This window comes from Parasteatoda tepidariorum, chromosome 11 (assembly GCF_982258835.1).
Source record: "Parasteatoda tepidariorum strain Cologne lab strain chromosome 11, Ptep-v5.0, whole genome shotgun sequence".
NCBI classification, from domain to species: Eukaryota; Metazoa; Arthropoda; class Arachnida; order Araneae; family Theridiidae; genus Parasteatoda; species Parasteatoda tepidariorum.
This window is the reverse complement of record NC_141765.1, coordinates 79,900,754-79,920,063: the sequence shown is the minus strand read 5'-3', so window position 1 is coordinate 79,920,063 and position 19,310 is coordinate 79,900,754. Positions and strand designations below refer to the sequence as shown.

Below are 19,310 nucleotides of genomic sequence, written 5' to 3'. Positions count from 1 at the left end.
AAGATTTATATTTTTAAATTAAAAAAGAAAACAAAAGGGGCAATATTATTCTTCTATAAAACAAATATTAAGAAATTGTGGTCCCACCGTACCACCTGGTATGTGAAAAAACATACCACTACCATTTTTTTTCTGTAACGTAAAAGTTATTAGAAATACAAAAGATATGAAAAAAGTAGCAAAATGGCCATGTTCAATGAGCACATCACGTTTTGGCTGGAACATCGTGGCCACTTCGCGAAATGGCCGTAACATATATATATATATATATATATATATATATATATATATATATATATATATATATATATATATATATATATATATATATATATGCATATATTGTAGTTCAAAATGTAGAGAAAGCATGGAAAAAATTGCAGAATAATAAAGAAAAGAAGAAGAAAATTATTTAAAAAAATTATAAAAATCCGGAAAAAAAAAGATCTAATCTCTTCATCAGCTCGCGCGATTATATCCGCAAAAAGGAGTGCTTTCGAATATTGTATCAATATGGCCAATGCAAAATATATGAATACAATAGTATGAGGAGCATTTGAAAATTTTTGAAACAAAATAGAATCGAACTCATCAAGTAATAAATATCACGTACAAAATCAGAAAATAAAATGTAAAGAAAAGAATAGAACAAAACATAAAACGAAATCCATAAAGCAAGTAGCGAATTCAAATTAACTTACATGAAGGCGTAAATTTTCAAGAATGATTTAAAATACTTTCGTAATAAGATTGCCATATTACAAAATACGAAAACATAAGCGCAAATTGAGATGAAAGCGTAAATAGAGGAATTTCGTTTTACAGCGAGTTCTTACTGCAGTACTAAAGCACGTTTGATTCTTAGTTAACAAGGATGGGCTTAAAATGGATGTGTGCAAGGTAATATTATACTGGATAATTTAAAGAAGTTTATAATTAATTAATTTGATATTTAATTATACAATTTTACTGATTTTAGAAAATTAACTTTTATTTAAGAAAAAGAGAGAGAGAGAAACATGAATTGCCTGTTTTGCACATATTTTTTGCCACGAATTTGCCTGAAATGGATTGCACATTTCAAAAATTATGTAAACTAATATAAAAGCTTTTAGTAAATTTATATACAATAACATATAATTAGCTCAATGACTTTATATAGAATTTAATTTCTTTAGTTGGGCATCCATTGTTTTTTTATCAAATTTTGAAAGAGTTTATCTATTTGTTTTTTGGATAAATAAACATTACTACATATTCTTTTAATTCTATTCATTTGATTAAAAATGGTATTTAAATAGATGTTTTTAGAATTTCCAAGCAATTAGTTTATTTATATTAAAATTATTTCCTTTATCGTATAAATCAACAAAGCAGATGTTTTCTTCTTTTATAATACCCAAATTAAAAAAAATTATAATAAATATTATCATCATGATTACGAAGCAAGATTAATTTCTCGGGGTAAATATTACTTAATAAAATTGTATAATCTTGAAAATAGATTATTAAAGCATCATAATAGATAATCTGGATCCTTCTCTAGGATCATTTCTATAACATCCCCCTTTCTAAACAAAAAGATGCCGTTTTTAATTAGTACCATTTTAAAAATATCCTTAGTTAAGATTTTGAATATTGGGAAATTCTAATTAATTTTTGACTTCTTAATAATTATCTTTACAATGGGAAAGATATTTTTCTTAAAATTGATGGAATACCACAAGGATCTTCTTCTTCATCTCTTTTAGCTAACTTAATTTTGCACTATTATGAAAGAAATTATACTCGTAATATTAAATTTGTTTTTAGATTTATTGATTAATTAATTTTCTTTTTCTCTGTTTTCATTATTCTGAAATTTTTTCCATGTTTTCTCTACATTTTGAACTTATTTTAAGAGTTCTATATACTTGCAACTTATGCGAAGTAAATAAAACTTATTAATTTTCTTCATTTTTCTCTTTTTTTCTTTTTGTCCCTTTTATTTTTAAAATTTATATTTAAAAATTCGACTGAAAAGAAGGAAAAAAAATTGTTCACCAGCTTTAATTTATTACGGTTAACGTACATATAAATTTGAATATTAAATTATAGGATTTTCGGGAAACGGTGCAAAATATATCGATACAGTATCATAATTGTCAAATGGATTAAATATTTTTCTTTTTTTAATATGTATACAGCTGTTATTAATTAATTTTAATTTATTAGAATGCCCGGAACTGTCACTCATTTCTTGTTTCTTACAAAAATTGAATCTATAAAAGAACAGGATCATTAAAATTTAAATGGTAAATAACAATGGATTATTTTATAAAGTAGCGCTTTTTATCAGTTGTGTTTGATAAGAGCTTATGACTGAAGAAAGCGATAAGGTTTGAAGCCTTTAAAAAAACTGCTGAAAATCAATTTCTTTTTATCATGCGTCTCTTATTATCCTCCTCAGATCCTTTAAATAATAATAGAAAATGCGATTTTTTTCCTACCTAGAACATATTTCCTTTTTTATAATCATAAATGTGATACAAAAAATTTCATTTGCAAGACAATTATTAAATTGTAATTGAAATTTTTTATTTATTTTCAATTATTACACGTAAAAATGCTAAATTCAGGAGTGATTGCGACACAAAGTGAGAAACCCTAAAACTTTAATGAGCAAAAACTCAATTTATTTACTCTACATGTTTTTGAACTAAGATGACCAACCAATTCACACTTTTATAGTAACTCTTTTAAGAAAAAGAATCGTGACTATGGAATTTAAAATCGGGATGCGATTTTTAGAATACAAATCTCGCAAAGTGTCATTTTAAAATCACGTATAAATATGAAAATCGATTTTCGATATTTTACAAATGCGCGAATAAGAATCGCAATATTGAGTTTTAAAAACGTGTGGATGCAAATAGCAATGCTGGATTTTTATAACGCGTGCATACAAATTGCGATATTTGATTTTTATGCGAATCACGGTGAATGCTTTTGTAATCTTTTGAATACGATTCACAATGAGTAACTTCAGGCAAATACGAAAATCTATATATGATATTAAAATCGGTGTGAATATAAATCGCGATATTAGAGGTTTTCGGCGTATTTTCAAAGATTAAAAATGACAAACATTCTGATAAACTAAAAGAATAAAATTGGCGGTCACGTGTATAAAAACGTTTCTTTAACGTGCCCTAGTGAAAGTTTCAAATTTTAATTTTAGATTGCCGAACTCAGGGAAAATTTCATCTAATTTTGACTTCATATGTTTGATTAGTTTTGATTCGCGGAAATTCGTGAATCAACAGTCTTCAAATACGCGGAATTGTGCGAAATTCGCAGAAAAATTAAATGCTCCACTTTCTAAACCTAGAACGATGATACGAATACCCCGGGAATTCCGAGATACACCCGGAATACAATCACCCCTGTAAATTTTAATTTCCAGACCAATAGCAGGATATTTTTAGTGCCTTTCTTTACATTTCGAACATGAAACATAATCCACCAGATTTAAATAATACGATATTCATGTGCCATAAAATCGTCTAAAAGGTAACTTAAATCGAATTCTTTCTTATTATTTTACATAGTCATTAAAATCTTCAACTTACGAGGATGAATCCAATTATATTTTTACATAGGCTTTCTAAAAGCATATTAATCGAAAGAAAAATTTAATACATCATTTTTAAAATGATTGAATTATTCGAAATGTTGTCTAATATATTGGATTTTCAGAAAGACAATATTTTAATCGCGGAGAAATAAATGGTTTCATGGCTGTATAAGGAACGAATAAAAAAATTACATTTTTGTCTCAAAAAGACAGTTCTTTCTCTGTTACAAAAATATGTATGTTTTCATCAAAATCGTCAAATTCAAATTGTATGCGTCAAGTAAATTTGACATAAGCTATTATATTGTCACATATCCTAAAACTAATTACACTGCGACACGTAATAAACAAATTAACAATGCAGTTTTCTTTATTTAGAATAAGCGAAATTAATAAGCCATCTAATTCATATTGCAAAAAAGTGCTTAATTAATTTTCAACTTTAACTTTTTATTTCTAGTTTTTTGGAATTTGAGATGCGAAAAAATTTTTAGTTTTTGGGGTGATGAAAAACTAAAAATGAAGATTAAAGTAAATATTTCCTCTTGTAATTAGTATTTGATAGCATGTTTTTTTAAATATATAAAAATTTTAACTGTGCAATTCATAATTATTTTTTCATAATTTTATAGTAATACATATTTTTCAATTAATGGAAAAAATTTGATTTAAATAACTTAAAAATGTAAAAAGTTTCAAACAATATTTTAAGTAGTTTTTTGTACTTTTTAAAAGATAGTATAAACGATACGGGGTTTTTGATGACATTTTATTTTGTTCTTGCTGTTCGGTTCTATAAAGAAGGGTAATTATTAATACTACATAATATATTTGATTGTGCCGGCCAGGTGGCCGAGCGGTCAGCGTGCCTGACTGTGAAGCCAATGGTTACGGGTTCGAATCCCGCTCAGGGCATGGATGTTTCTCTCTGTGTGTGTTCTCTATTGTGTGAATGTGGCCCACCCTATAGACGGGTATGTGGCTGTGTGGCGTGGGTAATGTTGCTCCGTGACTTAGGTTCACAGGTGCCCACTGGGTAACGTTAAATGAGTAACAACTCCGGCATCGAAAGTTCAGTGCCTGCCGTTAAAAAAAATATATATATATATATATTTGATTGCTTGTAACTTTTAACATTGAAATTGCTTGAAAATTTTTTCGCACATGCACTGTACAAAAGAACTACTTTAAATACCTCTTTTTTTGCTCATTTTGAAACAAATTTGTTTTAAGTTTTACAACGATAATTTTGCAATTCATTTTAACTTGCTCCAAAAAAAATTTTGAATTCTATTGATTATTTTTAAAGTTATAACAAAAAAAACATGAGACAAAGAAAGTTTTTTATAAAAATAATCATATTTCCATAAATATTTAAGATAGATTTTCGAAATTTGACCACATAACTAACAAAATAGTTGATACAACTTACAATCTTATTGCCTGATTTTTTGGCATAGGGTGTTCAAAAATATTTGCTTTCTTTCGTTATTTATTGTCGATGCCTCAAACCTCTGAAAGAGCTTAAAACTTTATTGCAAAGTGCAAAAATGCATAACTTCTAAAAAAGTTATAAAATAGTCTTTAAAGTATTTTTTAAGAAATTCAAACATGGTATAAAAGTATTCATATATATATATATATATATATATATATATATATATATATATATATATATATATATATATATATATATATATATATATATATATATATATATATATATATATATATATATATATATATAAAATAGTCTCCTGTGAAACAGAATTCGTAAGATCCTTAAGAAGGTAGAAAAACTAAGAAGATAAATCTATTTTATTACTGTTATATTCACCACAGTATTAAATAATCAATTTCAATGTATAACTTAAAATATCTGGTAAGTTTTGAAACTTTGATTTTGAAGTTAAAAATAACTTATATATTTTAATGTAGGTGCCATGGTTTTTTAAATGTTTGAAGGTCCCTGTTGAAATAATAATTTACAGATGTTGGCTTCGTTCAGCATAAGATTGTGATCAAAATAATAATCAAGAAAGATCCATTCTACTTGACGGTAAAAACTTCATTGGCTTCAAAAAATATGAAGAAAATAAATGTCCTTTCTTAAGACTCGAATGACGGGAATGAAGACAAATAAGTGATAGAAAATGTTTTCTCGATATTTTGGACTTATCTTATGAGTTCTATAGACATGCAGCTTATGAGCAGTAAATAAAACTTTTTAATTTTTTCGCTTTTTTTCTTTTTTATTCTTTTTGTCTTTATTTCTTTATTGCGTTACATATATATGTATATGTATATATGTATATGCATATGTATAACAAGAAATAACATAATATAATTAGAAAATAAAAATTTTAAAAAATGATTAAAAAACGTAAAGCTTCTCACCAGGACGCATTTTTTTATGACAGAGAGAGAGCCATTTCAAAAGAAAGAATAATTATCCTATGATAAAAATAACTCTTTATAATGTCTATGCCTCTGAAAATTTGAAAAATGTGTAATTGTAAATGAATTTTAAGATGAAAGAAGAAAAGAAAGCAAACTTACCAATATGAAGTAAAATAAACTAATCTTGCGTTAAAATTAGATATACTAATTTAACAGTTAAAAAAAATTAAGTCGAAAAAATATAATGGATGTGCTTTCAGCTTTTATCGTACAAACTAATTGGTATAAATATATAAAGCAAATTACATTTGAGTGCTGCTATCTATGAAAATGTAAGCAGCAAGATCCATAAGAAGAACTATTTGAATTGTAAAATCATTTTTAAAAAAAACATTCAAATAAGTAATATTTGTAGAGCTTGACATACAAACGTAAACTAGAAATAAATCCCTTTATTGGTTTTCCTTTTCTCACAGGATGACTTTTTATTCTCCGTTTAAGTGATTATTTTACTCTTTGTTAAATATTACTCGATAATAAATCAACTTTACAGTTAGCTTTGCAGTATTAAAAGCAGTGGTAATTGGTATTTTTACTTATCAACAGAGTTTAAACGCGAAAATTTTCAGAATTTTTACTTCTTTCTTAAAAATGTTGTCCCCTACATTTTTTTTCTCCTTTTAGAGAAAAACTCCTACTCACATACACATAGCAAGTTTGTGAAATTTGGAGGGGCGGGATTTGAAGAAATTTCCTTATTCATCTTCATATTTCTGATGATTATCAGTTCTTAAAAAAATTATAAATGTAAGAAAATAAATCATTTTTAAAGCATGTTCAAGAATTATTGCATTTAAAATCGAAATGAATTATCAAGAAAAAATTCTGTTCTTGAAATTGAGTTTCTAAGAGATTAAGACAATGCATTTTCAAAACGATGCATTCATTCACAAATTTGAAGAATAAATGCTTACTTTTGAGATAAATTTTCGAAATATCCCGTAACAAAACTCTAAGCTGGAAGACACGTAATTTTTTTTCTTAACTGATAGTAAAATATGATTAATAATAATATTTTTATTAGTAGAAATAGTGAAATAAAATACAATGAAAAAATATATGGTCAAAATTACTAGAATGTGGTAAAATTTGTAGTGTTTCTGAGTCTCTGGGAGCACCAAATAGCTCCGTATTTTTAAACGAAATTTTTTCGTAATTAATTTAGTAGCATTAACAATAAAATCTGGTTTTATAATATGAGATAAAATTTTGTAAAATTTGATGGTTTTACCATGATATGTGAAAGTATGGCATAAAAACCATTTATTACTTTCCAGTTTTATATTTTTTACTAAATGTGTGGTAATCAGAAGTATAATTTTGAAAAGCAGAATTTCCGGGAAAACACTATAAAATGAACGGGAAAACTATAAAAGGAATGGTACCGTATATTTTAATTTTATTAACCAGAATTATGGGTTTTTTTCACCAGAAATGTCATTACCATACATCGCGGTAATTTTACCAGAATGTTTTTATCCGTTCAAGATTAGAATTTGAGGACAATGATTTACCCATAATAATGTCTTCAACTGATTGCTTTCCAATTTTTGAAGAAAAAAAATGTCCCCTTAATTTATGTTTTCAAAATCCTAGAGAAAGTACATACACATTAGAGGTTGTACATTAATATGTAGACAAAGACAAAACATTATCAAAATTATAAAAGCGGGATTGAAAATATCAAAACGTATTTGATTACAAGAGAAAACACGGAGGTTTCAATAAAAATCGCTTTTGAATTTCTCTCTATTCTACTCAGCAACAAGCAGAATTAATTATTTAACAAAAACATTTTGCAACAAATATAACTGCAATATCAAAAAAATTAAACATTTGGTTTAAATGTTGGTGTAAATATTGTTGACAAATAATTTTATAGTGATATATTAAACTGAGAATTTTATTAAAACTGTGTTATACATTCAGATATTTTTGTTTCTTCAAAGAGTTAATTTACTTCCTGTCGATAAGGATCCAAAAGCCCCGAGTAACCCCAGTAATCTTTTCTTTTTTTTCACTTTGTTCAATTTCGCTTTCCTTTTTTACGTCAATTTTAGTATTTAAATACGCTTGATTGCTATACTTTGAAAATGAGGGCAAAGCGTTAGTATCGAAACGTTCAGTTTTGCATGTAAGCATATGAGCATTTTATAAAAATTATTAAAAGAAGAAAAATACATAGTTACTTTAAATTAATCCAAAATTCAATCCGTATTGATATGACTATTTTCAGAAAAATAAATCTATATAATTAATTTTTTTGAAGCATGAAATACTGTATTTTTTTAATGTCGTTTTATTTTTTACTTTTGAGTTATATACTGTTAGAAATTTCTCGGAAAAAATAGCTAAATAACAATCTATTTGATTTTTATTTTGCCATAGTTAAACAGAGCAGTCAAATAGCCATAAACAATGAATAAGATGGTAATGAAACTATTGAAAGTGAGAAAAATCGTTTATTAACTATTTTTACCTAAAACGGTTAAATAACAAGAATTTTATTGTACCAACTAATCCCACCTAATGAAGCAACTTAGTTCATTGAAACTGCTTGCATATTATAGCCGAGAGAGTTAATCTGTCATGACCGACGGAGCCGGGGTTCGAGTCCCAGCGTTGACCCTTTAACACACATAAGGAATTTCCAGTGTACTGCAATGCCCATCATCTAACGAGCTCCTATGTTCAGTTAAATTTCTTTTTTTACGGCTTTGAAACCATGGTAGCTGTAAATGGTTAAAATACCGTACAGTTTTGTATTCCTGATTTTATAACCCTACTAGTTGTAAACTGTTTCAAAACCGCAAAAGCGATAAATATTCTTTACTGTAAACTTTACGGTTAATCGGAGGGACAGACTGCTGCCGGTTATTTTACCATAATTTGAGAATGAAAATTCTAACAGAGTATTCTTAAAACATAAGTTTAGCAGAATAAATTAATGTTTAATGAAATATATATTTAATGCTATTTTTTCAGTGCTGCTTAATCTGTAACATTTTTCTTTTCTATTGTAGTAGAAATCATCATATAAGAAATTAAATAGTATAAAAAGAATTTAAAAAAAAATAAAAAAGACACTCGCATTTAATTAAATTCTCTCTTACTGATCATCACTTAATTTTCTTCAAATCAAAACTTTTAGGTATTTTAATCGAAAATTTAATGTATAAAACTGTTTACAAAAAATAAACTAGCTTTTGTAAAAAAAAAAAAAAAAATTCAAATTAACTTAATTTCTATAACATAATACTGACTGCTTATGGTCAATTTTTAACCCAGCATCCACTATTAATGCCTGTTATTTCTTCAACTGTCAAATGTAAAAATCAAAGACTTTGAAATGAAACAATTTAGTGTGGAAATAACTTATTTTATTTCACAGAGCTATTTTTAACTCTTTTTAAGTATCTAATAAATGTATTTCAATTTTAAATTCATTAAGTTGAAATTATTTAAATCAAAGCAGAATTTCAGTTAACTTTATTTTATTTTAACGCTAACTTTTAGTTTAACTTAATTTATTCAGTTATTGAACGAAAACAAATTAGTTTTATTTTTTTAAACATAGGGTGTAAGGAATAAGTTTAGAATTATTAAATTTTGGGAAATTAGACATCCTTCTCATTGTTATTGATAATTATTTTATAGTCAATATAATAATAGAATGATATTAAAAATTGTAGAGATCACTAACTTATTAAATAAATCGATTATTGAAATTTTACGGAGTTTTTGAAGTTTAGTACATAAATATGCACATACAATTGAATTAAATATACACTTTAATGAATAAAATTTAATTTAGATGAAAATTTCAATTGAATTTTTTAATAAATTATTTAATAAATAAATATTTTTGCAGCGAAGTGTCGTGAATAGATTTAAGAATGCAATTATTTATAAAAATCAAATAATATATAATTGAAATAAAACTATTGCAAGCAACTTGTTAAAAACAAAAATAAATGAAACACAGATTAAATGAAATAGGTAATATTTTACTGTAGTAAAAATATTTGAAAAATGTAAACTGAGGATTTGAAGAAAACTAAAAAGAATGAACAAAAACGGAGCTCATTTTTGCATCATAACCGAAAAGTTATTAGAAGAAAAAAGTCGAAAAAGTCTGTACTTTGGGAATCACCCCCTATAAACATGCAGACTCCTATAAGCTAAGACGACTCTTGGAGTATCTTCCATCCACTGTTTACATCTATAATTAAATAAAGCTCCCAAAAAAATTCTAGGAAATTTTATATACCTTTGTAATGAATTTTTACTATAATAAGATTTCTTACAATGGGTTACTCTTATATTCCTATATAAAATAATCATATAAATTTTAAAATCCTTACAATTTTAATCTGTAAAATAATAAACATAAAGATAATACACTTCCTAGAAAAATATCGATATGGTTTTATCAATTCTAATCTTAAAGCAATAGATATTTGATGTCACTAATAACAATGAAATGAGTGAATTCGGACGGACTAAAATTGTTTGGATTGTATTATCTCTAGAACTACTGAACCGATTTTAATGAAATTTGATATGTACATACATTGATGCAATACAAATCAAATAACCATTCAACAATTGTAATACACACGCATGATCGTACGCAGCACTCGTTGGACTCAGAAAGTATGAAACAGTGGTTGCAGAATAAACAAAAAAATGGATTGATAGGGGATATGGTCCCCTCTTATAGATATAGATTATTTCCCCTGGGAATTGGCCTGAATTGTCTAATGACCATTTCATACCTTCCGACTCCAACGAATGTTACTCACGATCATGCGTGTGTATTACAATTGTTGAATGGTTATTTGTTTTGTATTGTATCAATGTATGTGCATATCAAATTTCATTAAAATCGGTTCAGTAGTTCTAGAGATGATCGACCAAGTTTGCAAATTTTCTTAATTTCTTACACCAGTGTAAATCTAACCAAATAAATGGTTCTTATCCCACACTCTAAAGCAGAATTCGAAATAAGTGATCGTTAGTCATTAATTTCTTACACCAGTGTAAATCTAACCAAATAAATGGTTCTTATCCCACACTCTAAAGCAGAATTCGAAATAAGTGATCGTTAGTCATTAATTTCTTACACCAGTGTAAATCTAACCAAATAAATGGTTCTTATCCTACACTTTAAAGCAGAATTCGAAATAAGTGATCGTTAGTTATTAATTTCTTACACCAGTGTAAATCTAACCAAATAAATGGTTCTTATCCTACACTCTAAAGCAGAATTCGAAATAAGTGATCGTTAGTCATTAATTTCTTACACCAGTGTAAATCTAACCAAATAAATGGTTCTTATCCTACACTCTAAAGCAGAATTCGAAATAAGTGATCGTTAGTTATTAATTTCTTACACCAGTGTAAATCTAACCAAATAAATGGTTCTTATCCTACACTCTAAAGCAGAATTCGAAATAAGTGATCGTTAGTCATTAATTTCTTACACCAGTGTAAATCTAACCAAATAAATGGTTCTTATCCTACACTCTAAAGCAGAATTCGAAATAAGTGATCGTTAGTTATTAATTTCTTACACCAGTGTAAATCTAACCAAATAAATGGTTCTTATCCTACACTTTAAAGCAGAATTCGAAATAAGTGATCGTTAGTTATTAATTTCTTACACCAGTGTAAATCTAACCAAATAAATGGTTCTTATCCTACACTCTAAAGCAGAATTCGAAATAAGTGATCGTTAGTCATTAATTTCTTACACCAGTGTAAATCTAACCAAATAAATGGTTCTTATCCTACACTCTAAAGCAGAATTCGAAATAAGTGATCGTTAGTCATTAATTTCTTACACCAGTGTAAATCTAACCAAATAAATGGTTCTTATCCTACACTCTAAAGCAGAATTCGAAATAAGTGATCGTTAGTTATTAATTTCTTACACCAGTGTAAATCTAACCAAATAAATGGTTCTTATCCTACACTCTAAAGCAGAATTCGAAATAAGTGATCGTTAGTCATTAATTTCTTACACCAGTGTAAATCTAACCAAATATTTTTGGCCCCATTCACAGGGTTTTCCAAATTCGGATAGTTAAAATGCGATTTCCATTAATGTGATATTTAAATGCGATACATTCGATTTACTGCGATATTTTTAATGCGATAGCGTCGTCCGAATTTCGAATTTTAGTTATCACTTTTTGACACTTTCTATTAGTATGATTACATCACACTTGTAAGTCATTTGATGATAGATTTTTCGAAAGTTATTTATAATTTCTTACGGCCCCTTTCACGCTCAAATTCAAATACGACGATTTTATTACGACATTCGAATTAGAGTTATCCGATTCGTAACTTAACGGTTGATAGTTTATTCGGTTCTTTTTTTCAACCCATTCCACATAAATTTTAGAAATACGATATTTTAATTACAACACACGAATTTCGAGTTTACTCTGTTTGACACATTCGACTGGCAACGATCCTTTCATTTTCCAATCGTTTTTTCGGTCACTTGTTTCCTCTTATTCGATAGTCTTTATTCTCTGCAGGCAACTATTTGTCGTTTCTCGGCTATTTCCAAGTATTTTTTTTTTTTCAATTCCGATATTTTTATTACGATTTCATGGCCATAGCTATAGCTAGGAAGTTTCGTATTTTAGAAATCACTTTTTAAGTAAGCTCGATTTAGATTAATTTCGATCGCTTTTTTGAAGTTTTTTGACAGTTCACTTTTTTCAGACAATTCGACATTTCTTTTAAAATTCCGATATTTATAATGCATTACTATTTCAACCCGCAACATTTTAAGTTTCGAGAATTACGCTTAGTTTAAAACCGACGATTTATACAATCATCGAATTTACTGAGGAATTACTTTTAAGCTAAGCTATTTCTCTTTGAAACGAAAAAGATTTTTTTAATGATAATCTTAAGAACTTAGTATGTTTTGGATTTCAAAATACTTTTTTTTAAATTTTATAACGGTCGTTGAACAGCCGACCCATTTTTTTGGGATCACGACAACTAGTGTTCAACTCCGTAGCCTTGTAATTTTGAACCCAATCCAGAAGAGAAGGTAAACTCCTGAATCAACTATTGGGAGAAATTTTCCTTCGTGAAGGACTTTTTGATGGAACTAACCCACATTTGAGTTACACGGATAGGAAAACCACGAGAACCTCCCACGGTTCGCTTGAAGGTAAAGGGACTCTATCCCATGATCCGTCTACCACTGAGGATATTTCTCGCCAGCACTGTGGTCGGTGCAAGCCGGATGCGGATTCGTATTGACCAGCCATCGATGGGACGAACGCTCTATCCCCTGAGCCTTTCGTGGCTCTTTTTTCTTCATAGACACTTAAAAGATCTGAAATGTACCATGAAAAAGATTTTTACTACTATAAAAATTACACCTAGTGGAACCGTTTTGGCAGTTAGGAAAAACCATGTAGATGCCATTAATGGCTGACTGTCACACCCACTATCTGACCCTGCTTTAAGGTATCAGGATAAAATGATTTTATCACGTATTACAAAATCTTTTTTATTTTTAATTTTACCGTTTTCAAATCGTTTCTTTAAAGATTACTGAGTTCTCATTCAGGTAGTTTGACTATACTTATTTTTTACTGTAGATCTCAGTTTATCAAAAAAAGCTTGAAATTTAAGATCATGTGTATGATATAATCGTGCGTATGATATAAATTATAAAACTTATTGAAAGCACAAAAAGAGAAAGTTTAAAACACTATATAAAATTTAGTAATCTTTCACTTTCTATAATTTTATAAAAACTAAATAGAAATCTAATTTTTAAAATTTCGAAAGAAAATTTTCAGTAAATATTTTTTGGAGGTAAATGCGTTAAATTGCTGATATTTTTAGGTTTACGATAATCAGTGTTCAACTCCCATAGCTTTGTAATCTTGATTCCACCCCAGAAGACAATGAAACTACTGGTTCTAGCATTGGGGCACACTAGCCTTCATTGAGAACTTTTGATGGAATTAATCAGCATTTGATTTACACGGAGAGGAAAACCACCAAAACTTTTCCCGGTTAACCTGACGGCAAGAGACTCTAAACCATTATGCGTGGACTGAGGATATTTTCTGCTGTTGGTGTGAGCTAGGGGGATAATTAGCATCGCCCTACCATCACTGGGATTCAAGCTTGGCTCATTAGGAGGCAAGTGCACTGTCCATGGAGCCGGGCTCAGCTGATTCATATGTTGCTGCATTATCCATTTTCATTTCTGAAAACCTTATATCTTGGAACCTATGCTGAACAAAAGAAAACTCATCACCTAACTGCCTTTGAAGTGAAACTAACCAGAGTTTGCGTTACATAGAGAGGAAAACCACGCAAACCTTCATGGTTCTTCTGAAGGCACAGGGACTCAAAAATGCGATCCGTCTACAACTGGAAATATTTTCGCCAGAACTGAGAACGATGCATTGAGAAAGAAAGTATAGTCTAAGCAGCCAAATTATGGTAAGATTAACCGTGTTGTTTCTCTATGCGAGTACCAAAAAGCACGAAAATTCTTACCAAACAGCTTCGGTAATGATTCTTGGTAAAATTAACAATAAAATATTGTATCTCTACCATGCTGTCAGGAAAAATATGTGATAAAATTTGGTAATTTTATAAAGATATTTTAGAGCATGACATAAAAATCATTTATTATTGGTGAAATTTAATTTTCAGTTTTGTGTTTTTTATTAAATGATGGTAATAAGAAGTGTGAAATCAGAATTTCTAATAAACCGCCTCCCTATGAATTACCAAATGAATATTTCAAATACAGTATATTTTGGTTTTATTAACAAGAATTACGTCTCGTTTCAGAAATGTCATTATCATACAGTACGTTAATTATACCAGAATCCTTGAGGGAGAGACAAGCCGTTGCAGGGTTTCAAACATAGACCCTCCGAGCTTTCCAGGCTTTTAGGAAAATTCATTGGAAGTCTATATAACTTCGTCAAAGGCTCGGATCACGAAAACTAGGTTTGAAATATTATTTCATCTTTATAAGTATTCAGATAAAATAAAAAGAAAGGAAAATATTTGAGATAAAACATTTCATACAATAAATTAATTACTGTATTTTAAATAAATTACTGTGAAATAAATTAATTACTATATACAGACTTGTCAAATAAAATCTAGTTTTAGACACTAGTTTATTTTCAAGCGTAAAAAGAAAACATTCGAAAGAAAATCTTCAGTAGATATCGATATCAGATCCGAAAGCATTTATTTATTATTGCAAACTATATTTTGATCACGCATCAAATTAAATGATTAAATGACGTGCTAAAGCTTCAGTTTTTTTTTATCGAATCAAAGCAATTTATCACGTTAACTGCCATCTTTGTTTGAAAGATTGTTGGCACTTTTTCTAAACTCAATTCTTTAGAAGAGTAAAAAATTATGATTGCAATAAATATTCTGGTAAAGCAGTAAAATATAACTATCTATTGATATCATTTGTTAAGGATAGTATCAATCCTATTCGAAAATTATACTCTTGTTTTTATTAGTAAACATCCAAACATTAGTCTAAAAATGCTGTTTGGTGTTAAACTGGCTCTGTTAATAGCATGACTGTTCAAAATTGCCTCTTATGATTGGAAGGTACTTTTGAAACATTTTCAACAATTTGTGTTAATTGTCACAAAACAGAGTTATTTATTTACTCTAAAATGATTGCGAATTAAATTTAAACCAAATTGCTGTCAGGGTTAAAAGTTCAGATCCAGCTTTGAAAGCTTCACCAATAAGACCATAAGTTTATATGGAATTTGTAGAATAGTTCTGAAGAAATAAAACTTTTTTAAAATCAGAAAACACTTCATTAATTCCGCTCAAAACTTAGATATTTGATATGACAGTTTAAAATTAGAGAAAAATTTGTACACCTTACAAAATTCACTTTACAAAATACCAAAAGGTTTCGTACATCAATAAAGTAAACTAAAAAAATTAAATAATTATTAAAAATTACTTTTTAGAAGAATTATCTTTAAAAAAAACAATTTTATAAATGTGTGTAAAACTTTTTGTTCGCTTAAATAGTTTCAGAGATAATTATACAAACAGTAAAACAAAAGAAGACAAAATTTTGGACGATCCTCCAAAAAAAATATTTGGGACCATATTTTTCAGATTGAGACTCCCCCCATATTTTGAGGCTTAAAAATCCAAATATGTCGAAGAAGAAATATGTTTATTTAGAAAAAGTATGTTTTTTGTCAGATTTCGAAACTTATACCATTACGCCTCTTAGACTTCAACGTACACAAATATCCGATTATTAGATCAAAATATATAAAGTTGTTCTTTTCTTTAATTGTGGAAGCTGTACTTGGTGTATATAGTTTTGTGATTCAATAAAACATACATGTGTATAGCAAAACATTATAGGCACTAACTTTATTAAAAAATATATATAATCCATAACATCATATTTAGCGCAAAGAATTAAATCTTAATTTTATCGTTTGATTCGAGTCATGCATAGTGTAATTTTATAGTACGTTTCAACATTTGACTGCGCATAAAACATAATGCAAAATTACGTGAAAGGGGAGCATTTTAATATAAAAGAAAACTCATATCTACCTTCTGGGCTATTACCGTTACTATTATTTTGCTTGATGTTTCCTCACTTAATGTCGTTTCATTAAGATGACAACTTCCAAGGGCAATTTTTCTGATTTCCTAACAGCGAAGCAGAGTTTGCAAAAAATCATGATTTTTCTTTTTTTTTTATATCGGTTTTATATTTCTCACGAAAATGGTTAAAATTATCATTTAATTGCTACTAACTAATCAAAGAATTAATAAAATCATAGTTATTTTTTTCAAGCACTTAATGAATCATAAATATTGGGTAACATTTTGTCAATTGGATATCTAATGAAGAATAAATTAGCTTAGATCAGAAAACATAACTGAAAAAAGAAGCAATTATTTTAAGTCACTATGAGCTGAACAAGTCTTTTCATTAATTTGATATGCACAACACATGTAACACATGTAATACAACATATGATTACAAATGTAATAGGTTTTAAAGCACTTGTGTTTAAATAAGCATAAAACAAAATGGGTATGATTAATACAATGAATGCACTATATATTAATTATATTGTATGAATTAATACTTAAAAAAATTAGTTTTTCAGTCGAAAATTCAGTGAATTTTTTTAAATAATCACTGTTGATCATCAACTATTTTTTTTTAAAAAAAATCAAGTGATTTAAATCGAGATTTTAATAAATCATGCCAACCCTGCAGCAATTTATTTTGTATCGCCTGAAAAAAAAATTTTCAGCTGTCCCATTAGTTGCAACAAATTAGATGAAATGGATGATAATAATTGCATGAGTGTTTGAGCTATGTTTGAAAAACAGGGAGGCAATCATTTAGGTGAAACAAACGTGGCAAGTTGGCATTTTGGCTGAGAAACATCAAGCTATAGGGCTGGTTTAAAGTATTTTAGAAATCAATTATCTTTTAAAACATAATTCTAATTTTTACACATAATTTTAATTTTTTATATTCATTTTATTAATTATTTACGGTGCTTAAAGTAAAGTTTTAGCAACTAAGTTAGCAATGAAAGTGCTTGTTTTCTAGTACTTATCATAATTTTAATTTGCAACTTGTGAGTTTTTTTCCTTTAAATCACTATACTACGTAAACTTACTCGGGGGGGGGGTTATTGACCCCGTTGCACAGTTAAAACAGTTATGTTATTTATAAATTCATCAATACATTTTAAATGTAGTTAAGCGTTTCAAGCCATATTTTCCCTAAGTATTTTTTTCCAAAATCAAATTAATCGAAATATTATTATCAATCTGTTAAATCTCAATTAATTACAATATCATTACCGATCAATCAAATATCGATAAATCAAAAATTAAAGAAATTAATCAATTATTAATTGATCGAAATATAAAAAAACACTATGCTAACTAGTTTCGTTCTCCTATATTTTTTTCAATAATAATTGGATTACAACGAATATTATCTTAAATACTATTTAAAGGTATTTCTAAGGTGGTGATAGCAACATTGAGCAAAATAACTATATAAATTTCCTATCATTTAAGTATTATGTCATATCCTAAAAAAATTTATAACACAATAGATACAACAAATGTTTTGTCGAATAATTTATATATTTCTCATGCAACCAAATTTAAAATCAATTTCATGTAATTTGTTTATTTTTTGAAACCAAAATCCTGAGGAAAACATGCTAAATAATTTATGTATCTCACTACTTTAATTAAATACCGAAGAAAATGTCTTATAACATCATTTAATAAACCATAATATTTTTATTTGAATTAAAAAAATTTTAAGACAGTAAATATTCCAAACATGGAAAGTGTTTAACTTATAACTTATTTTAAAATTCATTTATAAGATAAAAGAGAACTATTTTGATATTGTTACGAGATAAAAATTGCTAAAAAAATGTCTAGTGATTTCTACTACTTAATGATTAGAACACTTAAACTTTACTCAAGTTTTTCTATGTAAAAAAAAGAATCTTGAACATTTCAAAAGTTTTATTGTTTTGGGGGAAAAAATCATAATCAATAATTATGGAGTTCTTATTTGTTACTTCTTTACAAGTGTAAGAAAATGTTTGTCTCTCTTATTTATCTGAATAGCTTTAAATTTTACTAAAAATAACGTAATAACGATTTGAAGATTTTGTAATGTTTATTTATAGATAGAAATAAAGTGCAAGCAAAAATAAGTTGTTCCCTGGGTTTTTCTGCAAACTATTATTACTCGCATTTGTACTAATTAAATAATAAATCTTAATTGGTTTAATGAGTGCTATAAAAAAGTGGCATCTGACATTCAGTGAAGGAAAGTAAGTAAGAAGATGGATAATGAAGAAAAGGGTGGAACTCACCGATCTTGTAGAGCTGCGAGCCGCTGCTCGGTCGATACAGTTTCTGCGAGATTTGGCGACCGGGTAAGACGGTCAACAGGGTTACCCGAATAAACCCTGGCATGGTTTCCCTAGCGGAAATGTAATCTTCCCTACATCATTAGATGGATTATAAGAACACTTCTATCAATACATTTAATAAAATGTTATAAATACTTGACTCGATCAGATTGCATTCAGACCAATAGACTTTTAATTTATTACCATTTTTAGAGATAAAAATATTCCAATTATTTCTAAGT

At 27.8% G+C, this 19,310-nt stretch overlaps 1 protein-coding gene across 1 annotated transcript in view; it reads right to left on the bottom strand.

Moving 5' to 3' along the window:
• The window catches only part of LOC107439832 (1-phosphatidylinositol 4,5-bisphosphate phosphodiesterase epsilon-1), a 232,922-nt gene extending 213,829 nt beyond the window's left edge, over positions 1–19,093 (bottom strand). Inside the window, exon 1 of the mRNA XM_087155060.1 lies at positions 19,030–19,093. The gene's annotated coding sequence lies outside the window, so the exon portion shown is untranslated. The remainder of the gene's footprint in view (positions 1–19,029) is intronic.
• Positions 19,094–19,310: the final 217 nt, after the last annotated feature.